Genomic DNA, 26,424 nt, shown 5'->3' with positions numbered 1-26,424 from the left:
TTTAGTCAACTTGCCCAGGTTCTTCTGGCATTCTTAGACTCCTGAAAGTTTCCTTGTCACAGAATCTTTGAACCCTCCCCCCAGAATAATCCTAGCAAAATGTGACTGTGTAAATATGCATTTTTCTATGGAGAAGGTCCATAACTTTTATCAGATTTTCTCAAAGGGATTTATGGCCCTCAAAAAGGTTAAGAATAATTTCCTTATAATTTGTGCCCCTGAAGTCACAATTCTAGTCCTGATTGTGAGTTGCAAGGTTAACAGTTACATACACTTTCTTAACCTTTCAAGGCAAATGTAGCATATAACCATATGTGACTGAGTTCGCAGCCTTGCTTATAAAACAACAATTGGGTCTGGGTCCTAAATTCTTCAGGTTGTTTCTGCAGCTTTGGTTCTCAACCTGAATTCTAACTGACACTAGGTTCTTTCTAACTATCTTTGAACCTAGATGTCTCAAAGTTGATCAAATAATGCATGTATATTTACAGTGTTCCAGAAACAGTGCATTTATTTCTAGATGTGAACATTGATTTACTTGTTTAATTTTGCTTTGGTCTTGGATTAGGGTTGCCAGATTTCACAAATAAAAATATGGCACACTAGTTCCATTTGAATTTCAGATAAACAACAAATAGTTTTTTGGGTTTTTTTTAGTAGAGCTCTTGAGAAGGGGAAAATGGATCAGATCTGCGGATATACAAAGAGGCTTCTTTCAACCTTAGAACTTTTGTTGCACAAATTAAGGGGAATTTATTATAAACAAGCACAGGATCTTTTTGAGGTAATAGAAGTATTCTAAAACTGGTCTGTGGTGATGGTGGCACAACTCTGTAAATTTACTGAAAATTGTTTAACTTTACACTGTAAGTGAATGAACTAGATGGTATGTAAATTATAGGAATCTGTTTTTAAAAATTAAGGGATCGTTTTATAACAACTATTGCTTAATTTTTTATTGAGTTTCAGACTAATTTGAGAATATGAGAAAACCATAAATCCACTCCTCAGAATAAAGCATGAAAGTGCCTACACTAAATTTTGCATAAAATTTTCAGATCTACTGAAGCTCATCTCTAGATACCAACTCCTGCCTTAACCTGGATTCCGCACACAGTTAAAATCCTTTTCTAAACCTTGGCTAAAGCAAGGAGTCACTGCTCTAGGAAATCTTATTCAGTCACTGACTATGAGGGTGACCTGTGCTGACACCTGCCCCCCCAGTAAGACTACTTCTTCCACACTTCACGGTAAGAAGGCAATACTTGTGTTAAGGTGTACGTAGAGCCTTGATTTTGTTTAGTTTCTTGGTTTAGGAAACAGTGGCCCATGCCTGCTCAAGCAGACCCATGTTCCCACCGTGACTAATGTCTTTAGTACAAACAAAATGTTCACATGCCAGTGGTCAGACTCAGTCAGGAGGCACCTCCATCAAAACGTGCCAGACTCATCCTGTGGTTTTAGTGCCAGCTGCAATTGGGAAGTGGGCTACTCTTCTCTTTTATCTCAGGATGAATAACCAGTAGAGAGGGGTAGGGTGGGGATGCTTATCCACAGGAGGAGTGTGCCCTGAGAAACTCATTCTTCATGTATCAAGAGTTGAGGACGAGCTCCTCCAGATTTAATTACTAACTTCTACAAGGGACATTTCTTCTACAGCTTATAAAAGTCCCTGTGGACTTCTACTAGAACCTCCAGACAGGTACTTATAGTTTTCTATCATTGTTTGTTTTAAACATTACCTCTTCACCAAAACGAAAAACAATAAGCCTGAATATTCTGAATAAGTTCAGAGTCAGTCAGAACAGTGGGTGAAGATATAACTAATTAGCTCCTTGAAATGACAAACCAATTGAGGACCCTTTTCCAGGTTTAACAATGCATATGCTAATTAAGTGAATTCTATTTTATCTTCTCATTCAAATCAATCCTTAAAGGAAGGACCTCTGCCAGCTCTTAGTTACTGCTGTCATTTGAAAGAAAGTAAATGCTTTTCCTTTAAAAATATTCTATAAATCCTTCAATTTTGCTTATTTTTAAATGTCTTTGTCCACATATGTCCAAATAAGGGAGATTTTAGCATTTTGGGTGTTTTCTCTGCAGAGTGAGTTTTAGGGTTTTGCTGGAGGGATCATTTCTGTTTGAACCCATTAACTTCTACCTTTTTGGCTGAACCTGAATAGAGAAAATCCAGCAACAATCTTAAGGTTTCGTTATCTTGCCTGTGGAAATGAGAAGTCGAACACCTGCTTTGGAACTCTCCCTATAGATGCCTGTTTTTCATTTCTAATTTTCTTCTCTTCATCCTTTTCCTCTTTCTGGTCTTTATGTTAAATTATTTCTATTTGATACATTTTTCCCCTACCCTGGTCCTTAATGAGTCGTCGCGTCTTAAATGGCTTCAAGAAGCCAATAGAATGCTGTATTGCTATATTGCACGCTCTTGTTTAGTAAGCTCTCCGTAGTAGATATTTGACATAGCTCTTGTAAAGTTCTAATGGGTGTGTGGTTCCTTCACTCTTCATACTTAAAGTAGAAGATGCAACAATACTACAAGGAATTATATTTTCAAAGATGCTGTGAGGCAAATCCAATACCTCATATGTTCTATTAAAGCAGTGATTCTCAACCAGTGGTGATCTTGGCCTCACCCCTAAGAAATGTCCAAACTTGTAGAGAAGTTTACTGAATTTATTTGAGCCAAACTAATGACAATTGCCAGGAAGCAAGATCTCAAAGGATTAAGACAATGCTGCAGAGAATGGCAGTTTTGAAGCTTATTTTATACATTAGAATCAAAGGCGGAGCCGTAAGGAGGGTAAAATGAAATCCACTGGTAGTAGATTAAGGGGGCAGGAGAAAGCAAAGCAGAGAAATCTCTGGGATCGGATAAAGAGTAAAACGGAGAGACACTTACTTGTTTTACATTGGTTGGTACAGGCTAGTTAAAAATGAATATTTACAGCACATAGAGATGGTATGTGGGCAACAAGATAACAATGAGAGGTTCTATGGTCTAGTGCTCTGGTGGGAGGTTGTGCCCTGAGGGGTCTGGGAAAGGAGATTACTTGGACATTTCAAAGGTATGTTATTTTCTATGCAAAAAGACAATAGACAGGCTCACTTAAGGTAAACCTTGACTTTTGTCAAGGAAGCTACAGGCCTAGGATGGGATTACCTATCATGACCATTTTTAACTAGGAATTTTTCTGTTCAGACCATCCTATGTGGTTACTTTCCATCGCTGAGTTTATAGGCCCCACCGTGCAGGCCTCCTCTGAACTTGTCAGGTTTAGTATATGACCCCTTTTACGTCTACACCTAGACATTTGACAATGTTGAGAGACATTTCTGCTTGTCCCAACATGGGGAGAGGGATGTTACTGGCATCTAGTGGGTAGAGGTTAGGGGACTCTATTACCCATCCTATAACGCATAAGGCAGACCCAACAACAAAGAATTATCTACCCCCAAGCTGCAATAGTGCCAAGGTTCAAAATCTTACATTAGAGGAATTCTCCTTCTTTTTTCTTTTTCCTCATGGCCTAAGAAAAAAGAAAGAAAACGCTCCATTGTGATGATTGTATGTGTCCTGATTTCTTATATCCCATACGGATCCAGGAATTGGAGAGCACAAGGGTACCACTGAGTAGGGCAAAGTGCAAGGTCAAGGAAGGCCTTTTCAGCTCCAACAGCTGTTTCAGCTCCAAAGAGAGACAACTTTGACCAAAGCAAAGGACCAAAAAGTTACAAGGATGTTTAGCTTGTGATAAAAATCATTTTGCAGATTAAAGTGCTTCCTCCTACCCATCAAATGGTATGTTCTTTAAATAACTCAAAAATAGGAGGCATTTAACTATGTTGTAAGCAAGAGGCAGGACTGCTGCTCACAGCCATGGTCAGTTAATTTCGTCCTTATCATGAAGCTGGGGAGGTGTAACCAAGGTGCAGGTGGTGGTGGTCTTCGTATTTTCTCCTGTGTGCTATTCAACTACCCCATGCTCTAAATGTCACTACTGTCAACATGAAGGGATTCAAGTAGATTCCCGGAACCAGTTTCTCTCTCTCTCTCCATCTCTTGGCTCCATTATCCCTCACTCTTCTGTGGTAACAAGATGGCTGGCTGCTCAACCACCAGATTTTACGTCCTCTCACACACAAGCCCAGTTAGGAAACATAAGACTTTCCTAAGATTCTCCACAAAGTCACATCATCTCTCATGACCTTTGCTTGGTATAGGGACAGAGTCCTAGAGAGCGGTTTCCAGGCTCTCGACCTCACATGGAAAGTGCTGGTTCGGGTAGTAGATGGCCACCAGCTGTAACCAGTGAGCCATTAGCCACTAATATAACTGCCGTGGCTATGCTAACAAAGAATGGGGGCTAGCAAGAAGATGGCTGAGCTAGAAAGTGAGGATTGCAGCTAGCATGGCAGAGTGTGGGTTGCAGATTGCAGAGAAGTGGATGGCAGGTTGCAGATAGTGTGGTTCCTGCTTCCTGTGTCTCCAACCCAGCCGCCAACGAGACATAGTGGTATGACTCCTCTATCTATGGCTCCATGGGGGTTCATTTTTGGCCTCACCATGTCCTGTGTTCTTATGTGGGGAGCGGGACTAGAGACCCCGCCGGATACCTTGCATGACAAATGGCGCAGCAAGCAGGGTACAGTGCCGGCAAAGCTCTCCAAAGGATGGTGGAGCAGTTTGTGCGTATGAACACTCAGTCTCGGGAAGACCAGCAGGAGCAGCTGCTGGAGAGATGGACCCCCACGGAGGGGTGGGAGGACGTGGACAGTTCTCTGACCAGCATAGGCCGGAGAAAGCGAGGGTCTTTGCGGCCCTGTGGCCTGGGAGGTGCTTGCTGACACAGCCCAGATGCGGGACTTATCCCAGGAGGAAACGCTTGCTGAGTCCTTGGTGGAAAATGCGGGTGAGGTCAAGGTCGTCTCTCACCCTCAGCTTGGGGAGGACTTGGAGCCCTCACCCTGTGGAGAGGGCACACAGTGTGAGGCTAACGCACAGCCCTGGCAAATGACTATGGACTATGGGGAATGGGCTCCATCCCTAATTTAATGGACCACTTGACTGTTTGTCTGGGAGTGTACCACCATGTAGTGGAACTGGCGGATGTTTGCTAGTGTGGCTCCTGCTTCCTGTGTCTCCAACCCAGCCGCCAGCGAGACCATAGTGGTATGATTCCCCTGTCTATGGCGCCGTGGGTGTTCCTTTTTGGCCTCACCATGTCCTGCATTCTTATGTGGGTGGAGGGGGCGGGAGCTGAGACCCTGCATGACACTTGGGTCAGTTGCTCTTCCCTGAACCAATGCTGTGATTGGGGAATGCTAGGAGCTGATTGGACGAGGCCTAGAGGCTTAGGTTCCAGCATAGCCCTGAGCTGGAGTGGAACCTCTTGTGGTACATGAAGGCTGAAAGCAGGGAAAATGCATTGCCTTAAAGGAAAGTTGGGGTAAGATAATTAAAATAGGAGGAATGGATGTCCAGGAGAACACACACACACACACACACACACATATTGCTGTTAAGAGACTTTGGATTCTGTGGTGGAAAACTCAGATCCTTGTCCTGGTTTTGTCCTTAATGCCCTGGCTGTGTGGTAACTGGTTGCATGATTTGAGATAACTCCATCACTCTCTCCCTGCCTCCTTTTTCTGATCTGCGGCATGGAAGGAATAATACTATTGGGGTGGTTATGAAAATCAAGCAAGTGTCTTGGGATATTGGAAGCACTGTGCACACAAGTAGTTGTTTGGATACCAATGAATTCAGTTCAGCTTCTAGAGTCTAGATGAATCTAGACCAGCTACAACCCACCCAGCTGGTCCATGCCAGCCTTCGGAAGCCAGTGTCTAAATTTATCCCAATCCTCATTGTTGCAGGTCAGTGTGGGAAATCTTCTGAGGTCAATGGCTGAGGTAATTGGCTTGTCGTGGATCTTGAAAAAGTCTCTATGTTAAATGACATAATTGGTTTTAATTACATAATTACGGCACTTAAAGTGTGGGGGTGAAAGGTTACTATTATATTTAGAAGTGAGATTCCCCAAATGAAGCCAGGGTGTTTAAGCCAGTCTTTCTTCGAATTTCTCTCTTTATTTTTTCAGAGGGAAGTCGGAGTAAGCTGGCCTTGGCCCTGGCCATTTTCGGATGATTATCCTGGATGAGGGAGTGCTGGGACTGCTCACAGCATCATAGGGACCTTTGTAAAGAAACTGCAAAGGGCTTCCGTAAAGACCTCATTGTGATCTGAAGTTAATGAGCAGTGGGAACTCAACTGTCAGCAATTGAATCTGATTGGGCAGGGTAATTATATGATTGCCTCTGGTGTTTGCACATGCACAGGAATATTTTTATTGGACAAAACCTAATTGCTTACTTACTTAGTGGAGGGAAAACCTAAACAAATTTGTGTTGTCATAGGTTAAAAAGACATCCTTTCTTTGTCTCTAGAAGGGCTGCCTGCTCTGCTTTTTAGAAATGAGTGTTTTGTTTCTCTCTGTGTTCAGTCAGCGATGTTGTTTGCAGGACTTGAATTATATGATAATATGAAGATGTAAAGGAGAGCTACTTTGGACCGTGCGTTTGGTAAAATGACCAAGTACTATTGCCGCCTCTTAAACCATCCCCCACGATGATATCATAGTGCAAAAGTGGCTAGAACCCTGGGCAGCACTCAAGCTTCAGAGACTTTCATGGGTTTGTTTGTTTTGTTTTCCTGCTTGGAGGCCTCTGACAAGACTGGCTTCGTAAGCTATCTGGTTTTCCAAAGTTGTATCAGGCAAGTGGGAGGTATTATGTCCATGGTAGCCTTCTAGACACCAAAAACATCCAGGGTGAGAATAGCAAAGTGCTCCCTCTGTAATTTTCTAGGGACTTGGAGGAAAGGAAAGGGCAAAGTGAGAGCCAAAAGGAAGAGCCTTGGAGCCCCCCTCTTTGGTGATGCCCAGTTGCGGTCCCGCATATTGTTTCAATTGTCCCGATGAGCATGGCATGTCACTGACCTATGATGCTGGTATGCAGAAAACAGATTGCTGCAATTGGTTTTACTGCATAGGTTCGACTCCACATTATTGTTGTTGTTGTTGTTTCTGTCTTCTTATAGACAAACTGTTTTCTAAGTCCTTTCCCGAGATCCCACCTGAAGCGGTCGAAACATGATTGGATTGTGGGGATTGGAGGAGCACCTTGTGATGATTGCTGCAGACTCCAGATCTGGTGCTCTGGTTGGGCGAAGGCTGCAGGCTGGAGAATGGCTGAGAACAAAGGGTTTTCAGTGCCTCAGACCAGCCATGCTTTTTCATCTCAGAATCTTGTCCACATCCCAATCTTGTCTGGCTAACTCCATAGGTCCTCCGGGTTCAGTGTTAAATGTCACTTCTTCCAGGAAGCCTTCCCTGACTACCGATCACCAATCTGGGTTGGCTGCCCTTTGCTTTGTGCTCCATGGCATCCTCTGGTTCCTTCACCCTTTGTCCTGTAATTGCTTGTCTCGTTCTGAATGGCCCATAAGCTCCATGAGAGCAAGGCTTGGGTTTATATTTGTCCCTACTGTATCCCCAGAGCCTGGCACAGTGTTTGATAAGTGTGTTTGGAAAGACTGAATGAAGAAAGGCGTGGCTGCTGGGTGTCCCAGGGATCATGGTGTGTGCTGCCTGGGCTTCCCTACCCTTGCTGCTAATACCCCTTTCTTGTTGCTTATAATTTTCATTGCCCCAGATGACCCAGCTCTGTTGGAGGCCCGGAGGCACAGTCCAATCTCATGCTGTACACTGATCACCTGTCCAACCTTTGCCTAGAGTGGGAGCCCCCAGTTCCTTCAAGAGATCCAACTTTACCTGTCTGTAAAGAAGAAGCGGAGGAGGGAGACAGCGGGAGGATCCAGTGGCAGTGTCACACCAGAGCAGGTCCAATGTTTCCTTTTACCCTTTTGGAGGTGGGTAACGGCAGATGCCATGGGGAGCTGGGTTTCAGATTGCTGCTGCTCCATGGCGTTGCATTTGGGGGCTCACCTGGGCTTGATTTTTTTGCTGGAGTGTAGGGGTTGCTATTTTTGTATTTAATCGTAATCAGACGGTGCCATGATTCCCACCAGCGTAGAACAGGAGTTCAAGTTCGTTATCCACAAGGTAAATTGTCGCACTGACCGTGTGTGTTGGTTGTGTCTTGCTAGGTAGACAGAGAGTGCGGTTCATTCATTGGTTCTTATTTCATGATGGTTATATCTGTTATTTGCTTTTCAAGGCAAATGTGATTTCCAATGGCCTTTCTTGTTTTGATTCTCTGGCTTTTGATATTTTGATATGTTGACCATGAGATCCTGAATAACTAGTGAAGAGATGAGCCTTCATCTAGGGTCACCCCTCAGTGTTTAATTATAGGCCTACACAGTTCTGGGGGTATGTCTAACCAGTCCTTTCCCTAAGCAGAACATGAACCTATGACTTTGTAGGCCTCAGGGAAAGGGGCTTCCTCCTGAACCCCCAAACCCCTTGCTGTCCCTGAGTTTGGACTGCCCGTTGTTGCTTGGACCACAATAACAATTTCTGGGTGGATGGATGTTTGCATATAGAAACCACAGCTTCACGTGGTGGGACGGAGTAAACCAACAGAGTCCCCTGTCTTACACTGTGGCCTGCACCAGATCTCCTGGGTCAGAAGCACATTCTCCTTCTGTTTGTTCTGAGTCTCTCTTTACATTCTTCAGTTGCACTTCTGCTTTGGCATAGTAAGCACCTAAATTGGAATCTTTGGGGATTCCTTCAAGAAAGAGTCTGAACAGCCTCTTATAGTAGGTGTGTTCACCGAGACTGTATGCTTTGAACCAAACAGAGATGGGCCATGGTGGACTTTACTCCCCAATTCCAAGGAAAAGTTTAGTTTAATTTTCGGTTTTGGAATACACCAGTGGATGCCTCACCACCTCATATCCTTTCTGGTTTGAAGCAGGTAATTACTGTCTACACAAATCACATACTTTCGCCTAAAAGCCAAAAAAAAAAAAAAAAAAAAAAACAAAGAAAAACTTTGATTGACATTTGATTTATAATTAAACTTGGCGATACAGTGTCTAAAGTGTCTCATCTTGTGTAATCACAATAATATATTTCCTTTCAGAGCACGTCTGCATGCAAGGGTTCGCCCTCTTGTTATCATTGGAGAATATAGTGAGGGAATAATTTAAGGAAAGAAAAATTAGAATAAATGATTGCCATTTTATGTCAGACTCAAACCACGGATTGTTTCTATTGTTTCATTTGAAAAAAACCATTCTTGTGTCCCTTCATTGACTGATTTACTCAACAAACAGATTTAAACACCGGCTCTCTAAGTGCCCTGTCAGGACCAGCTAACCTGCTTCTCAGCATCACATGGGACCTTGTTAGAAATGCAGATTCTTAGGTTCTACCCCGACCTGCTGAATCAGAAACTCTGCAGGTGGGGTCCAGCAAGCCAGGCTTCAGTGAACTTCCTTATGATTCTGCTGCACACAGAAGTGTGAGAACTACTGGTTTAAAACTTTTGTGCGTGCATGAGGTAAGGGCATTCATAGGAATGTACCTATAGCCCTGTCATCCAGGAGCTTGTGATCCAATCATGGGCACAAGGCATAAATTCATCAGACAGTTAGGCAGAGTGATCCGTATAAAACGTGAATTATGCTCACATCCTAAGTCCCTCCAGGCGGTTCTCTTTGTACTGGAATAACTATAAATGCTTGGCTAAGGCTTACAGGGCCTGACATGCTCCATCCCTTGCTTACCTGCCCGCTCTCATCTGGTGCTATTCCCGCTTCCCCCAGGGCTCTGCCACACCACACTGGCCTTCTTTCTCATCCTGAAACGTGCCTGCGGAGTGTGGTGTCAGCAGGATTGTAGAGGAAGGGGACGGAAGAGAGAATTGCAAGGGTTAAATAATAGGCTTGGTCACTGAAGTATTTTTTCATATGGTGAAATATTTCTCAACCAATGTCCCTGTTTGTTAATATATTGATACTCATATATATTGATGTGGTTGTCTATTAATATGATGATCAATACTAAGGACCTCATCTTAGTGTATAGTGAAAGGACTGGCTGAATCCTTAAGGAAATATTATAATAAGTGTAGTTTAGTTGAATCGTAGTGTTGTGTATTTGTATGGGTTTCTCAGTCTGAGAGTTGGCCTGGCAGGCATAGTACTCAGCCACATACCGTAATGGAATGAACGTGGCCGCAGATATGAGATGCTGCTGAAATCACCTGTGAGGTACCGGACCACTGATGGAGCTGAGGAGTGATTCTTGCTGTCGTCACTGACTTTTAGGAAAGATGGCGGTCCCATTCATTAGGTTTTATCTGTATAAAACACTATCTGTGAATGCCAGTTTTCATCTTTGGGATATTAAATGTGCAATGGGATTTGGGAACAAAGCAACTGGTTGGATTTTTTTATCGAATGTGAAAAAATGGGCTCTTAGGGTTCTCTTCATAATAAGAAAGGGGAAACATATATGTTAAATATGATTTGTTAAAAAACAAAATCTTGAATTTTAGGTAAAGGGATTCTTAAAGATTTAGGAGTACTAGAGCCAAGAACAGGGGCAATGGTTTTTGGTTTTGGTTTTTGTCTTGATTTTGTTTTGACTATCCACAGTGACAGACAATATTATAAACGTAGCATCTCTGGTTTGGGGTACTGTTTGCTTTTCAGGAAGCCTCTCATTTGAGATCGTCAGCAGAGGAGGGAAAGTTGGTTTGGAGGAACTGTTAAGGGCAGTGGGCGGTGGGAAAGTTCTGGCTCATGCTGGCCTTTCAGCTTCACCTTGTCTCGTAAATTTCTTCCAGGAAGCAGAGGGAAGTCTCCACCATGTAAGCTCCCTGGCTTGCCAGGAAGCCCTTCTTGTTGGAAGGAGAAGCTAGTCTGTGCCTTGTGACTGAGAATACACAAGTGAACAAGACAGACATGCCCTGTCCCTGCCCTCCTGCAGTTTGCAGCCCAGAGGCTGCAGACTTCAGCAAATAACGACAGGGATAAAGGGGCATTTTCACACTTAGGAAGGCCCTGTGAGGGATGAGGGAGCTGGGAGAGCAGAGAACAGGGAAGTAGGCTCCCTCTGGGGCTGACGGGAAAGGCTTCTCTGTGGACATGAAGTGAGGCTCAGAACTAAAGGATGACTAGGTGTTCAGGTATGTGGCTAGGTTGGTGGCATACTGCGGGGTGGGTAAGGGGAAGTGTCTCGGGGGAGCTGGACCACATCCCATACTATCTGGGCCTCTGCCCATAGAGGCTGCCACAGCAAAAAGTGTGGGGTGCAAACACCCAGTCTCCCTGCAGAGTGAACCCCAAGGGAAAGGCTCTTCCCCACAGCGACTGCGATTTCCCAGCATCCCTTAACAGCAGATGCACCATGCTGGAGCGTTAGATCAACACCTTGGCATGTATTTCTTTTCCTTTTCTTGGTTCCTCCAGCTCTTCAGGTGACTCTCTCTGAGATCCCTCCTTTTGGGGGGGCAGCCTCTGCTGATCTCCTTCTGGAGAACAAAGCTGCCTGTGGGGGACATTTACTATTCCTTGGAGGATTTTTACATGACTTTTAGGGAGGTATTTGAGCATCTTCAGAGAATCTTCCTGGGGGGAACTGCCTCCACCCATTGCCTTCTTGACTCAAACCCATCGCTCTACATGTCTCATCTGTCTGAGCCAGAGCACAGTTTGAGGGCAGGGTCTCTGTCTGTTTCTTTCTTGGTGCCTTGCACACTGCCTTGGCACAGATTTGGCACTCAAATAGTTGACAGATGAAAGAAGAGATTCTGCAAATCCAAATGCCCTCATAATGCTGAGGTTTAATTTCAGGAATGTGAAATTAAAAGCAATGCCTGATTCATTTATTTATCCATCCACCTATCCAAAGCAGTTGTTGAGGACTTCCTGTTTAACTGTGTACCCAAAACACGGTGCCCGGCACATGGTAAGGTCCCAGGCGATGCTGGTTATTATAGAGGAAGTGCCAAACTAACTCTGGCTGCTGAATCCCTTTGTGTTCTTGTCCTGCTGAGTTCTGCAGAAGCCCTAGCTGCCTGTCCCTCTCCTGTCATTTTGGAGTGACAGTCCGGGGTACTAGGCTTGCGTGTATCTGCTTCTCTTCAGAAAGGCAGCACTCCCCCTCGGGAGGGAACTCGTGGCATAAGCACTGACATTTTAGTGCCTGAGGACAGCTCAATGGCTGTCTGCACAAAGCCCAGCTGAACACAAAATGACAGGGAGCGGGTGAGCTTCAGGGCCTTCTGACTGGCTTTTAAAACAATTAACAAGTTAATGAAGATAGTCATTTGGAGCATCTAGGCTTCTACTCGCTGTTTCTGAAGACACATAGGATTTCTTTGATTAAAACGAAGGGACCATTTCTGCAGACCTGAGAAGTTTGAGCCTATGATCCAAAACAGAGCCTACACGTCAAGTCTTCCCAATTCTTCTGGCCTATGCACGGTCCCCCAAACCTGCAAATATCACATTAAATCCAGCTTTCTGGACTTTGGGAAAAATCAGATGATCCAGCTACACAAGGCCACGTTCCCAGAGGTTGCCACAGCAATCCCCTGTGTCCCAGCCTGCCTGCTTCAGTTTATGGGCCACTAACGTCTGCCTTTCCTACACCAGGCTCATGTCCCAGTCACATTACCTCCCTGACCCCTGTCAGCATAATGTGCAGCCCTCACTGAGACGTGCAGATGAGGGCCTTGTACTGGGCTTGCTCTGGTCAGGGGCAGCAAGAATGATATATCCAGGTTTGCCTCTCCAGCCACCTGTCCAGATGCCATGTGTCAGGGCTTGTAGGGTCAGTGGATCACCACCCACCTGGGGCTTCTTGTTAGTACCAAGTGGACACTCACCGAGGCCCCACGGCAGGGTTCTGACTCTGGGTGGGGCTGTCGGGCCAGGTCCCCTTGCACAGCTTCGGAAAGGTTGCAGTGTGGCCTGTGCACCGCTGACCTGCTCCCTGGACAAGTATTCTGCTCGCATCAGCACTCTTCTAGGTCCCAGTCCTCTTCCTGAATTGGGCTTGAATGTCACAAACCCCTGTCATACACGCCTCAACAGAGGCTCTTAAAAAAAAAGGTATATAATGTAAAAAGCAAAATTGTTTTAGATTGAAATCCCAGCTATATCAAGAAAAGCCATGGGACTTGGATGGGGAAGATGGGGGACACAAATGCTTGACTTCTCTTGTGCATGCGAGTGAGCTCCTGTTCTGCCGTTTGGCTCCTGAGGCGGCCCAGACCTGTGCTTCTTACAGGAAGCCTGTTATTTTCTTACTAGATGCTTACAGGTTGTTTTTTCTTTATGCAGACAAGTCAGTACTTTTGCCAGACTATAGCTAGTATTTGCCTCCTTTAAATTTTCCTGGTGTTCACTAAGCCCTTTTAACCTGCTACATATGCTTTCCATCTATATAAATGCGTTGCTTCTTTTCATAGTCTTAGCCTTTTCTTCTGGTGCATCTGTTATCCTCAGGTTCTTCACTATCTCATGCCCGTATCCATCATCTTGTCCCTCATACATTATATCTCTATATTCTGGGATAACCTTGCAAGCTTACGCTTTATTTCACATGGTACTTTCTGTAACGGTGACTGAGCTCTTAGCTGCTTATAAAACCAGTTGTGAGTCCATTATTGCATTTTCAGTGGGTGATGGATGGTAGAAATCCACTTCCATTTTCCATCGTAGCTATACTCTTCTGCTTTAATGCCCCATATGTGCTTTTACACTGATAGGGAAACTGAGGCCCAGAGAAGGGTGCGATTTGCCATGGTCACATAGTTGGCTCCTGGTGGAGGTGGGAATAGAATTCTGGTCTCCTACTTATCCAGGGCCCTTTTTAGCCCCAAGGCTCTACTTGCAAGATCAATGCTGAGGTACAAAATAAATAGATAGATAAAATCATTATTGTCATCAAGCTAATCAGAATCTCACACCTGTTAAGTGTGAGTATTCGAACTGTTCTTGCTTAGCCCTTATTCATTTCCTCTTCTATAGCTTGCCTCAATAAACAGCTCTCATTAGAGAGAGTTTAAATGTAGAGAATGTTTAAAGCAGTGATTTTTCATTTGGGGGTGATTTTGCCCCCCAGGGGACATTTGGCAATGTCCAGAGACATTTTTTATAATCACAACTCAAGCTGTGTGTGAGGAGGGTGCTACTGGTATCTAATGGGTAGAGACCAAGGACTCTGCTAAAATACCCCACAGTGCTCAGGACAGCCCCCCACCCCCGCTGCACACACGCGCACACACATACACGCACACACACACACACACACACACACACACATGCACACACACAGAGATTTATCCAGCTTAAAATATCAGTAGTGCCGATGTTTAAAAACACTGGTTTAAAGGGAACAAATTCTACATTTTTAAATCAGTGAAATGTAGTGGACTAAAGCCCCTTGGGAGACCTGAAACACACACACACACACACACACACACACACACACACACAATGCCTCATAAATATATGTGTGACAATTTCTGATATGTGTATAGGTAGTATTGTGACTTTGAAAATAATAATTCATTTGAAAACATTACTGAATTCCTAGTAGCTTTTCTCGTCAGGTGTTTTTCTGAATCAAAAAATAAGAGAAATAATATTACTTAGGTGGAGGGGTATGCAAAAATGTTTGATCTTTTAAAGGAGTCCCCAGTAAAATTGTGCTGCTCCTATCTTTTATGATACATTTGCAGTTTGGCTGTGCCTTCAGCAAGTACCTCCCAATCCAAAGCAAAGCCTCAGTGCTCGATGGGTCTCACCAGTGGCTCCAGTGCCGGGGCAGATCTGGCAAGCAGATGTTTATGGTGGAAACTTTCCATTCTAGAATAGTTCCTTCTGCGGCAGGAGGAGGGTTAGGTCAGAGCAGAATGTGCCAGACAATATGCCCCTTTTGTTAATCAGTGCTGTCATCTTGGCTGCCCCTCCAGCAGCCTCATCTTCCTGAAATCTTCAGTAAAAAGGGCATTCAACAAGGACATCTGGCATTGGCCAGGATTTTTCTAGCTCAGCTCTCACAACAAGGAATGGATTTAATCAGATTCAAAGGAACCTTAGGACTCCTATAATCGTGTTACATCTCTGGAAGAGCTCTGGAAGGCAGATGATTATCAAAAACCAGTGTCTTGAGCAAAACTTGCAAACAACTAAGGCAAAGTAATTGAGCTGGCTACGCAAGGGTCCGAAATCTTAGCAACATTTGTCAAGCTCACTGGGACATGTACTATATTCAGTGCTTTGTTGGATTAATGTAATTAGCCTTCAGAGCAACCTATGAAGTAAGTATTGATCTTATGACCATTTCATAGATATAGAAACTGAGGTTGAGGGCCACTAGGCAACTGTCCAAAGCTACATAGTGATTCCTCTTTCTGTAACCACTGGGCTGATAATACGTCCACAGTACAGATTTTGAGTCAACAAGCTATTATTTTAAGCTCTAGTCTTGTTTCTTTCATTGGAAAATGCAGTCCTTGTACAGACACACATTTATTATGAGAAATGATTATTTGAGTCAATTTTAATAGATTTGGCAAAGGCTAGTGTATATAATAGTAACAGAAACACTAAGTGTGATAAAAACAAAAAGGTATTTCCAAACTGTCTCTCTGTCCTTATTTGCAATCTCCACACATGCCAGGATGTGTTACAGAGGTCACTTGGAGGGGATCAGAGTGATGCTCACAGTCAGGTACTTTCATTAACAAGATGTGACTTTAAGCGGGTCACATGGCTTTTCAAGGTTTCAGACTTCGTCTGGCACATGGGGGAGGTCATAGTTTATTCAACAACCATTACTTTGGCATCTGTTACATATGCAGATGTGATGACAAGCTCGCTCTCTCTTCCTGAGACTGTCACACAAATAATCCTAATGTAATGTGATCTGTTCTAGAGGAGAGATCTGTACCTCTGTGAGGGCCTCTGAGCACTGCAGGCTGCCAAGTCAGGCTGACACCAGCAAATATTTATTGAGTGCCTACTATGTGTCAGGCTCCATTCCAGGAGTGAGAGATTGCAAAGGTATTCCATTGGGGGTGAGGGGGAGACAATAAATCAGTAGAAAAAAACAAATGAGGATTTCAGAGACCAGTTAATTTCATACAGAAAATACAATAGAGCAACATAGTAGAGAGTGACTGGGCATGGAATGAGCTACTCTACCTAAGGTGATCAGAGAAGGCTTCGCTGAAGTGACTCCTGGAATGAGGTTAATTTTCTAGGCAAGGAACTGGTGGAATAGCTTTAATGTGTAAGGTTCTAAAATTTCATTATTCTTTCAACAGAGAAATTCAGATGTCAAGCATCTGATATCACTTGAGATTTGTTGAGATTTTATAATGGCCAAGCACATGTTCGATTATTTTTTGTGAACATTACATGCGTACTTGAAGAGAATGCGTATTCTCTCCTGGAGTGCATAGTCTTTGTGCGTTTTTTAGACAAAGCTTATAAATTATATAACTGATATCTTCTATATCTCTACTAAAATTTTAGCTGTTTAGTTTCTGAGAGATAAGCATTCAAATACTCATGATGATTAGGGGTTTGGTCATTTAGTAATTCAATTTTTATTTTCTCTATTTCTAGGTTACTATATTAACTGTATTACATTTCTTTAATGTTATAGCTTCCCAGTAGGTTGTTCTTATTATCATTAATTAATATCCCCCTTTATCCCTATTAATGTTTTTATGTATAAGTTTTATTTTATCTGATAATATTGCTATAGCAGGATCCTTTTGGTTAATGTATGTGAGTGTATGCTTTTTCCATCCTTTTGTTTTCATCCTTTGTGTGTCACTGGTCCATTTTATAAGTAATATAAAGCTGGTTATTTTTTTAAAACCTAGTGTCTCTGTCTTTTGATGGGTGAATTTAAGCTGTTTATATTTATTGTAACTAATCTATCTGGACTTAACTTTTCCTTTTTCTTTTGCATGTTCTATTATCATGGTTTGTTTGTTTTTTCCTTCATTTTCTTTCCTTTACTGCTCTGTTTGAATTGAGTATGCTTTCTTTATTTCTTTTTATTTTCCCTTCTAATGGTTTAGAAGTTACATATCCTATTTCTCTTCTCTTCATGGTTTGGATAGTATCTAAAGCAGATTGGAAAACACTCAGAGGCTCTTAATACATCACCTTCAGTTGGCTTAATGGCTTTCTCTAGTGTCCTGACTCCCCACTGTTGGGTCTTTAATGGGCAGGGGTGTAAATTAAAGTACAGAACCTGGTCACTGTGATGATGATATCTTGGAGTATGGATTTCCCACTTGTCTTTACCCAGACCTCTGCCCTGTTGCCTGAGGGTGCCGGTAATTGACAAACTGTAAAACCCTCAGAAGTTATGGATAACATAGTGGTTTCTAAGCAAGGAGTCACTGGGTTTCTTCTGTTGCTGTTCTCCTTGTCTGCGTTTGAGCTCTTGTAAGTGATGATAAATGTTAAATAGCTCCTGTAAAACTGTTGAATTGTCAGTTTTTAAACTGCATAAAACACTGACATTTTCATTAGATCCCAGCCCTGAGGAATGTCCGGCTTTCATCATAACGGATTTGTTTACTTCTGCAGAGAGTCTTAATGTGTTGCCTATGGGAGAGATCTTACTGTCACCTGCTCTTAAATGGGAAAGTCTTTGTTCAGCCAAAGATTTTTGGAAAAGGATTTGCAAGCGGGGTTTTTTCACTGCCCCGTATTCTCCCCCTGCCATCTCCCAAAAGGGTAAAGGATGGGAATAGAATCTTTGAGGAACTTTGCTATTGGACAGGAAAAATTTCAATGTAAAATAATCCTGCAAAGTCCATTAGGAGACAAAATGTTGGAAAGATGCTATTAAACCACTATTTAGTTTCAATGTATCCTGTTAAAGATGAGCAAGTTATATCTATGTCTTTTTTACCTCAATCGTTTGGTCTACATTTAAACAGATATCTTGATTTTGGAATCAACTCACTTGTGTTTATTAATAGAGAAAATATTTAAAACTGTGAGGTCCCTCTAAGCAAATAAGAAGAGAGAGGACTTTTATCTTCTGATCATTGTACTATTTTCAACATTTTTTCAGAAGTTGCCAAACTCTTCATGAACAAATGTAGAGTCACCTCAGTTTAACAAGCTGGAAAATGTGTGTGCTGGAAGACAGACTCTTAATACAACAGGACTGGGGATGTGAACTTTCCTTGGAATCAACGAGTTTGCAATTTATGGCAAGATTTCTTGCTTATTTTTAAAAATAACTTCCTCTTCTGTATTAGCTTGTTCACTATGGCAGTGGCAGGTTTGGCTACTTCTGCATTTCAAGAGAGGCAGCCTCGCCTGGGGGGGGCAAAGTCTCTGCGTCAGGCGGGTGAGCGTTTGAGTTCGGCTTCCAGCCGTACTAACTGTAATCATGCATGAGTTCATGAACGTTTCTGAGCTCCGGTTTATTTCATCCTTAAAATTAAAAGAATAAACCAACTTTTCAGAGTTGATATGGACATTAAGTAAGATAATATATATGAAGTCTCATCACAGAACCTGGTACACACTAGTGGACCATTCAATGACATTTCATGATGATGATAATGGTGATGATGAAGAAGATGAAAGCAGTGGTGGTGGAGACAATGGTAGTAAAGATGATGATGGTGGTGGCGGTGGGGATGATGCAGATGTTGATAATGGTGTGATGTTGGTGTGAAGCTTATGGTGATGGTAGTAGGGTAACTGGATGTGAGGAGCCCTTTGAAACAGGCTGAGAGAAGCTAACAGATAACTTGAGAAAAAAACAGAATGATCTATTATTACCTGACCTGCAGTCCCCCAGCTTCTACTTGGGCACTTTCTGTCATTAAGAGGTCCTTTCTTAATAAAAGTCCACTGTAGACAGCGAACCACGCAAGCCTAGTTTATTCATGCGACTGTGTTTTCAGGCCTGAATTTGTCTTTGAAAAAGCTAAGAAGTGTAACTTTGAGTCGTTTGATCCTGTTGACATCCATGTCCTTCGTAAAAGGTTGCTCACTCCTTGGCTTCTGTGACACTGGGTATCTTCTGTCTCTGAACATTTCTCTGTCATCTCTTTACCAACTTCTCTTCTGTTGTCATTTGGATACATGAGTGCGGAACTCAGAGAAGGCACTGCAAGAAAAAAAAGAGGGCCAACAGTGAGGTTGGACAGAATCTGAGTGTAGTGTCACCAAGAAGGGCAGCAGTTCCAGGTACGGAGGAAGGTCTGTATTTTTGACTATAAGGGAAATGGTGAGGATGAGGGAGGTTGGGCAAGACCATTACTTTTGGCAATGGAAGTTCAGTGTTGCCATCTGACAGGAAATCACTGGGATGGTAAAAAAAGAATGGACGAGTACCTAGGAGATGAGGGCGTGGAGGCCACAGGCATTGATGAGAGAGAGGAGGTTGCAGAGTGGAAAGGCTTTTTTTAGGTAGGAGAGAATAAGGCCTATTTATAGACCAAGAGGAAGGAACCAGAGGAAACTGAGTATGAGGATACAAAAGCAAGCAGATATTTGGTCCTGGAAGAAACAGGAGAGGTAGGAGGAGGGGTTCATTGGCCCATAAAAGCACCTGCCACATCCTCAGTGAGCACACGGGGGACACCTTTAGGTGAAGAAAAGTGTAATCTGTGAGGCTCATGTTGAATGACCTTGACCTGTGTAAAGAAGGTGAGGTTTCTGATGAGAGCAGAGATGTTTGGAGGCATAAGGCGCTTGGGAGAGAGTCTGACAAGAACCCCTGTGTGAAATGGGAGAGGAAGTCAAGCAGTGACGATTAGAAGACTTGCCAAGGATCCCTATGAAGGGGAGAAGGTGTGTGTTTCTGGACCTTCCCATACTATGCTTGCCCTGGTTTTATCCCTAGGGTCTTCTGTGCGTCATAAGCACCCTGGAATTCCACAGGTGGCCCTTTAGTGCCCTCACTCGCCCCATGGGTCCCTCCTCTTCTTTCTCCCCTTACCCAACCTACCTCTCAGGTGGTTATCATATAGAAATGAACCAGTGAACTGATTTGCACCAAGGTGAGGAAGATTGCAAGGGCTTAATGTCTCATCCCAGCCAGGCATTAGTGTGACAGGTAGTTGAATGTAAGGAACACAGGATCAGGAGTCAAGGGCATGGAGTGTAGTTCCAGATGTAGCTAGTTAACCTGTTGTTAGTTACCCTGTTATTGTGCCCTATTGTGTCCTGTCTTTCTGGCTTGCCCTGGCATCATTAGCCTACTGCCTAGTACCCGGTATACAGTAGGTGCTCATAGAATTTATGTGAATGGGTTAATGGAGAGAGATGATGAAAGATCTTCAAACATCCCATCAACCTATGCAACTTTGAAGGACTATTATTCTGATGTGCATCTCACAGGCACAATATTGTCCCAAGAAATGACCCTCTAATAGTAGAATGTTAGCTGCCACTGGTGGGCACGGGAAAGGAGATGCTTTTAGCAGAGCTGCATGAGCACTTTCCAGAATTGCTTAGATTTAACCACCTAGATGTCTACATCTATTGGTCTGGCTTACAGATAAATTAGCTCCTATCTCTTCAGTAATCTGATCCAAGGTGATTTAGTCATTTCTTATTCTTGATGTTAAAAAAGATATGTAGTACTTTGTCATTATAGACAAGAAGCTAAGGTCCTGGCAAGTAAAAGAGAGATGAAATAGTTTCTAAATAAAGAAGCAAAACTTCCTTCTCACCCACACTTTCTACATTCACCTACTCTCCCTCCTAGATAAGATCTTTCTCTACCTTTCCCCATGACTCCACCAGCATGGAGAAATCGATTGTCAGCCAAATCCCAAAAGGATAAAAGAAAAATATCTCTTCAGAAGGCGAGGGCAGAGGGGAGAGATGGAAGCATCAATAAAGGCTAAAGGGATTGGCCTAGAGAGTGTGGAATCCAAGAGGATGTTTATTTTATAAACAAAAGCTTAGAGATCAGGTACGTTTCAATAGATGAAAAAAAATGTAACGAGCAAAGCTGGTGCCTGGGCTTGGGGACGTGCCCACAGTGGCCCAAGCTACTGAGTCAGCAAGAGTGGCTTTTGTTCTCATTGCCCTGGCAGCAGCCTTTGAGTAAGCAGGACTCCTCAGTGAGCTACACATCAGCTCCAGGAAAGTTGCATCTGGCCCGGTGGCCTTTCAGTTTTGCTGGGTCACTTAGAATCCCAACTTCCTGCCCTGCCCACACATTGGAACAGCCCAAGGAAGCCTCACCAGCCATTCATTGGCAGACGGCCTGGCATGATTAAAGAGATGTCCCTCAAAAAGCCCGTTTTGGCTGGCATCTTTTCGGGCACTGCTCTTTTCAACAAATATTTCTTACAAAAAGGGCGTTAAGGCAGGAAAGTCGTTTTTTTCTTTAGAACCTATGTGTCAGAGCATTAGACAGACATAACTGGATTTAAAATCTGCCTCAGCCACTTATATGCTGTGTGACCTTATGCAACTAGATTACCCTTTCTGAGCCTGTTTCCTAGTTGGTAAACTGGAATAAATCAAACGTGTGTCATAGGGTGTGGTAAGGATGAGGATAATGGAGATGAAGTGGTTGACAGAGGGTCTGGCAAAGAAGAGGTCAGTGATTGGCAGTGAACCTGGCTGGAGAGACCCCCAGGCCCCAGTGAGAACTTGTGCTTGTTTATCCTTGTTGTAGATGTTTGGTCTAGGCCTCAGTCAGCTGCTTCTTTGCTCAGAACCACACACATGCTTATGTTTTGAGTGGTCATTCTCTTTGTAAATAGCTCCTAGCTTGCACAAGTAACAACATCCTCCAGGCCCTGCCTGCGCCTTGGGTCTCAGTATCTGTATCTGGAAAACAAAGGGTATGAATTCGATTTTGATTCATTTGAACCAGCTTTGGGTGCCATTCCAGCTCTGATGACTGAGGACTCTCCACTAGACTTTCTCTGCCTCCGAGACCTTCCTACCTGGGCCCTACAAAAGCAGAAACATGCGGTCATATGTGATATAATGCAGTCCTAAGTAAGAGAAGAGAGAAAACACAAAAGTAAAACGAAAATACTTCTCAGTTTTTCCCAACTGCTTTATGAAGAGCACGTGCTTTTAAAAATTTGTTTGAAAAGCAATGCTAAAAACACATGTGAAAATCAACCACAATTCTATGCCTTAGTGATATATAGAGATATAAATTAGGAAGGCAGTTTTCTGTACCACCCCCAACCTTCGGCAGTTTGGCTACACCCCCGGATGCTACCTCTCTTGAGAGTTTGGTGTATGTCCTTCCCATTTCTTCCCCCTGAGTTCAAAACACATATCGCTATTTACATGTATACATACATATATACATAATTTTTATAGGATCGTGACCTGCAATGTGCATTTTTGGGTCCTTTCACTTCACTTGATATTATATCAAGTTCATCCTTTTAGGTCAGTCATATGAGGGGTGATAGAAAAATACGGTGAATGTTTAAATAAAAAAATTAATTACAGTAAAAGACACATTCCCATTAATCCCCCTCAAAATACCCCCCCTCACTTCAAATGCTGCCATCTTTCTTGCCACTTTCTGAAGCAGTTCTGGAAGTCCTCTTTTGTGAGTGTCTTTACTTCATCCTCCATTATGACAACATTCCGTGTCACACATCATTCCTGCTATTGCAATTTCTGTCAAATAAAAACATTACGGTGTGTCCTCATCCACCTTATTCACCTGATCTGGCACCGTGCGACTTCTGGCTCTTCCCCAAAGTCAAAATGACTGTGAAAGGAAAAAAGTTTTGAATTGTTAGGACATAGAGGCAGCCACGACAGTGCAACTGAAGATACTCACAAAAGAGGACTTCCAGAACTGCTTCAGAAAGTGGCAAGAAAGATGGCAGTATTTGAAGTGAGGGGGGGTATTTTGAGGGGATTAATAGCAATGTATCTTTTACTGTAATGCGTTTTTTAAAAATTTAAACATTCACCGTATTTTTTTATCACACCTCATATAGATCTTCCGCCAATGTTTAATGCAGCATACTGTTTCGTATTATGGAAAGACCATATTTATTCAGTTATACTCTTTTGATGGGCAATAGGTTGTTTCCAGATTTTTGTTGTTGTTGGTACCAAGAAGGCTGCAGTAAATGTACATTATGTTTTGCCATATATTCTGGTGCTTTTACAAATCTGTGGAATCAACTCCTAGAAGTATTACTTCTGAGTCAGAGGGTATAGTCTCTTTAAATTTTAATAAAGACTTCCAAATTGGTTTCTGCAATGTTTGAAAGCACCTTAGGAAGCCACCAACAGGATGGAAGAGCACCCATTTCCCCATAACATTACCAGCTATGGATATCACCAGTCTTAAATTGTTCCCAGTCTGATGAATGGAAAATTGTCTCACTCTGTTTTCATTTTATTTTTCTTACTTAGATTTAGCTTATTTTTATTTGTTCATCAGCCATTTTTTGTCCTAAGAGTTGCCCATTTGCATCCTCGACCCATTTTTGAGAGAAATTATCTTTCTTTTGAAAAAAATATTGTCTTGTTTTTATAATTAGGAAAAAATGAAATAAAAATGAATACATTGATTTTTTTTTTTAATAGATGCTTTGAGAATGCAAGACCTCCCAAGGTTATTGGGAGGACCAGGGTTTCATAGAGTGGAGATGGGTGAGTGAAAGGTAGTAATAACTCCTTCAGTGTGCCGTGCAGTTCACGGGCATTTTCTTTCACGTGTATTATTGCCCCCATATGCTCCTCAGTGTAGTCTTGGGAGGTAGGCTGAGCTCCAGATGACCTCCTAGCTGTCAGACCTTCAACTTGCCGCTGACTGATGAGGCTTGCCTCTTGGGCTTGACCTGAGAATTCTGAATCCTCTGCTTGCCTGTCTCCTGCTGGGACTGTTGCCTGACAACCTTTCATTGCCCTCCCCACACCACCCCTCCCAAATCCCCCATCCAGGAGCTCTGCACACTTCTTGGAGTCCTGGGAACTCCTTTACAACCTCCTTCAGGAATTTGGTGCCCTCTGAAAGATGGCTCATGGAGCCCTTGGGTGATGGTAGTTTTTATTTTTACTAATAAAGATTAGTTACTGTTTATTGAGCACTTACCAAGTGCAAAGCCAATGTTTATGGTTGTGCAAGTTGTCCATTACACAACTTCAGGGGGCGCCATTCACTGCGTAGTCACTGTAGATTTGCAGAATTATTTCTGCCAGATGGCAGTCAAGTGTCTTAAAGAAGGGTGCCCTTTTTAAAAACTTCATACAGAATCACCACATGGGGAGCAGCAGAGTTAACCGTGTGCTAGACACTGTGCTTTGTGCTCTAATCACATTATTTCTTAAATCATTCCAATATTACCTCCCTCTCTAAAGCTGAGGAAACTGAGTCTCAGAGAGGTTAAGTTGCTTTCTCAAGACACACAGCTAATAAATGAATTCAAACTCAGGTCCAGCTGACCCCAGAGTCTGTGCTCAACTCTTGCCCCGTTTTTCATCTGTATTGTGATCCTGTTACCTCCAAAGAGTCCTCTGCAATACCCCAAGCCATGGCTATGGTACAAGCACTGGGTTCCGTTCACCACTCTTCCTACAACACTCTGAAGGGCTGTGTGGCCAGTGGGCAGTACTGCTGCAGCCAGGATGAACTTGAAACTACCCAAGAGACCCTCATAACCCAACAGCCCCGCAACATTCTCATCAGGAGATCAGCATCTCTGGATCTCATATGGGAAGTAGGAGCCCCACTTTTCTGATGTGTACTCTTCCCGAGTCAGGGTTTCCTGGTCTCTGTCCCAGGATCTGTTATCTTTGACCACACTCAGTGTGGGTAACCGTAACTCAGAGGTGCTAAGAGTGAGAGCCAACATTTCCCATATTCTGACTGTGGTGCTGATGGATGGGGACCGGGTGAAAAGGTTTTTCTGGAATTGATTCATCAGGCCGAGGGGATTTCCCTCTCGCTCTCTGCTTTCACTTCTGAGGTTCATGTGTCTTTTTAACATTCCGTTGGCTTACTGGGGCCTAAGTTGAAAGTCGTCTTTAGGATCCATTTGTTCTGATTCAATTGCCGAGGCTTTATGATGTTGTTCCCGCTCTTGGAAAAATGCTCCAAATGGTTTGTGTGACTGATGCATCCACGATGCCCTGATTAATGCAGGGGAGGCCCTAGCTGGAGGACTGTTCCTGGAAGGAGGGGCTGGGGTCTGTGAACACCATTACAGCCGGGCTCCGGAAGCAAGGATGTCTGCTCTTAATGCCATTCAACTTGGAGCTTTCTACTGGTTCCTTGGGGGAAACCATCGAGGAAACAACCTTGATGTTTGTACCAGCCTCAAGTTAGGAGTCAGGAGCTCTGGGTTCAGCATAGCGATGCGTACCAATTTTTTAGTCATTTGGGTAATTTTATTGTCTCTGTGGCTTCAAATTGTGTGCCTGGTCAATGAAAAAGGATGTGTTTGCAGTTTTGAAGGCAATATTATTTACTTTTTAAGAGCTCTGGAGCCAGACACAGGTGGTTGCTATTACCAACCCACCACTTCCTGTCATGTTGACCCTGTGTAAGTGGCTTCCCTTCTCTAGGCCTCCGATTCCTGTCTGTGAAATGGGGTGGATAAGACCTATTTTATGAGGTCATTGCTAGGATTACATGGGATAACATGTGTGAAGAGCTTAGCCTAAGGCCTGGCATATAGAAACCACTGAATAGTATAATCGCCAGCTCAGCACACAAGGCAAGTGATACTGGGTACCACAGGGAACGGAGACCACTTTGACGGCTACTGTGGCTTTTACAGCCATTCGGGAGTGCAGCTGGGCAAATTCCAGTCAAGCTGAAAGGAGACCTTCATTTTGATAAAGCCGTTCTACCTATAGGTATATATCCTAGGGAAATGCTTGAATCCATGTATAAGAGGACATATGCAATTCATGTCACTGAAGCTTTGTAATGGCCGACGCTGGATATAATCCAAATATTCATCAATAGAAGTTCTGGTACATTTATGCAATAGGATACCTCACAGCAGTACAATGTACTTGAACCAACTGCATTAACATGGATGAAGTTCAAGAACATAACACTGAATGAATGAAGCGAGTTCAATTGTGATAAATGCAGTATGATAACATTTATTTAAAATGTCAAAACCTGTAGATTTATACTCCATGTAGTAACGAACAAATACATAGAGAACACCGGTATTAAGTGTTTAACAAACATGCCTAGGAATAGTACTCGCCAACTTCAGTTTAGTGTTTACTTTGGGATTAGGGGAGGGAGGAGAAGGAAATCAAGGATATGTAAATTATATCTGTACTTTTTTGTTCCTAGAGAAAAGATTTAAAGGGACTATGGTGAAGTGTCAAGACATATTTATTCCACTGGACAGTGAGTGTTGTAAGCTCTATTGTCAGCTTGATTCTGCATG

The 26,424-nt window shown here is 43.1% G+C and overlaps 1 protein-coding gene across 15 annotated transcripts in view; it reads left to right on the top strand.

Moving 5' to 3' along the window:
* ERC2 (ELKS/RAB6-interacting/CAST family member 2) overlaps window positions 1-26,424 on the top strand; it is a 918,423-nt gene that overhangs the window by 811,913 nt on the left and 80,086 nt on the right. Inside the window, exon 20 of one of the 15 annotated variants that reach the window (XR_012489712.1) lies at window positions 7,732-7,919. The exons of 13 other annotated variants lie outside the window; for them this stretch is intronic. The gene's annotated coding sequence lies outside the window, so the exon portion shown is untranslated. Of the gene's footprint in view, window positions 1-7,731; window positions 7,949-26,424 lie in introns of all 15 variants that reach the window. One more of the 15 variants, XR_012489713.1, reaches the window with a different exon arrangement.

Source organism: Rhinolophus sinicus, linkage group LG10 (genome assembly GCF_036562045.2).
Source record: "Rhinolophus sinicus isolate RSC01 linkage group LG10, ASM3656204v1, whole genome shotgun sequence".
NCBI classification, from domain to species: domain Eukaryota; kingdom Metazoa; phylum Chordata; class Mammalia; order Chiroptera; family Rhinolophidae; genus Rhinolophus; species Rhinolophus sinicus.
This window is presented reverse-complemented; position numbering and strand designations above follow the sequence as displayed.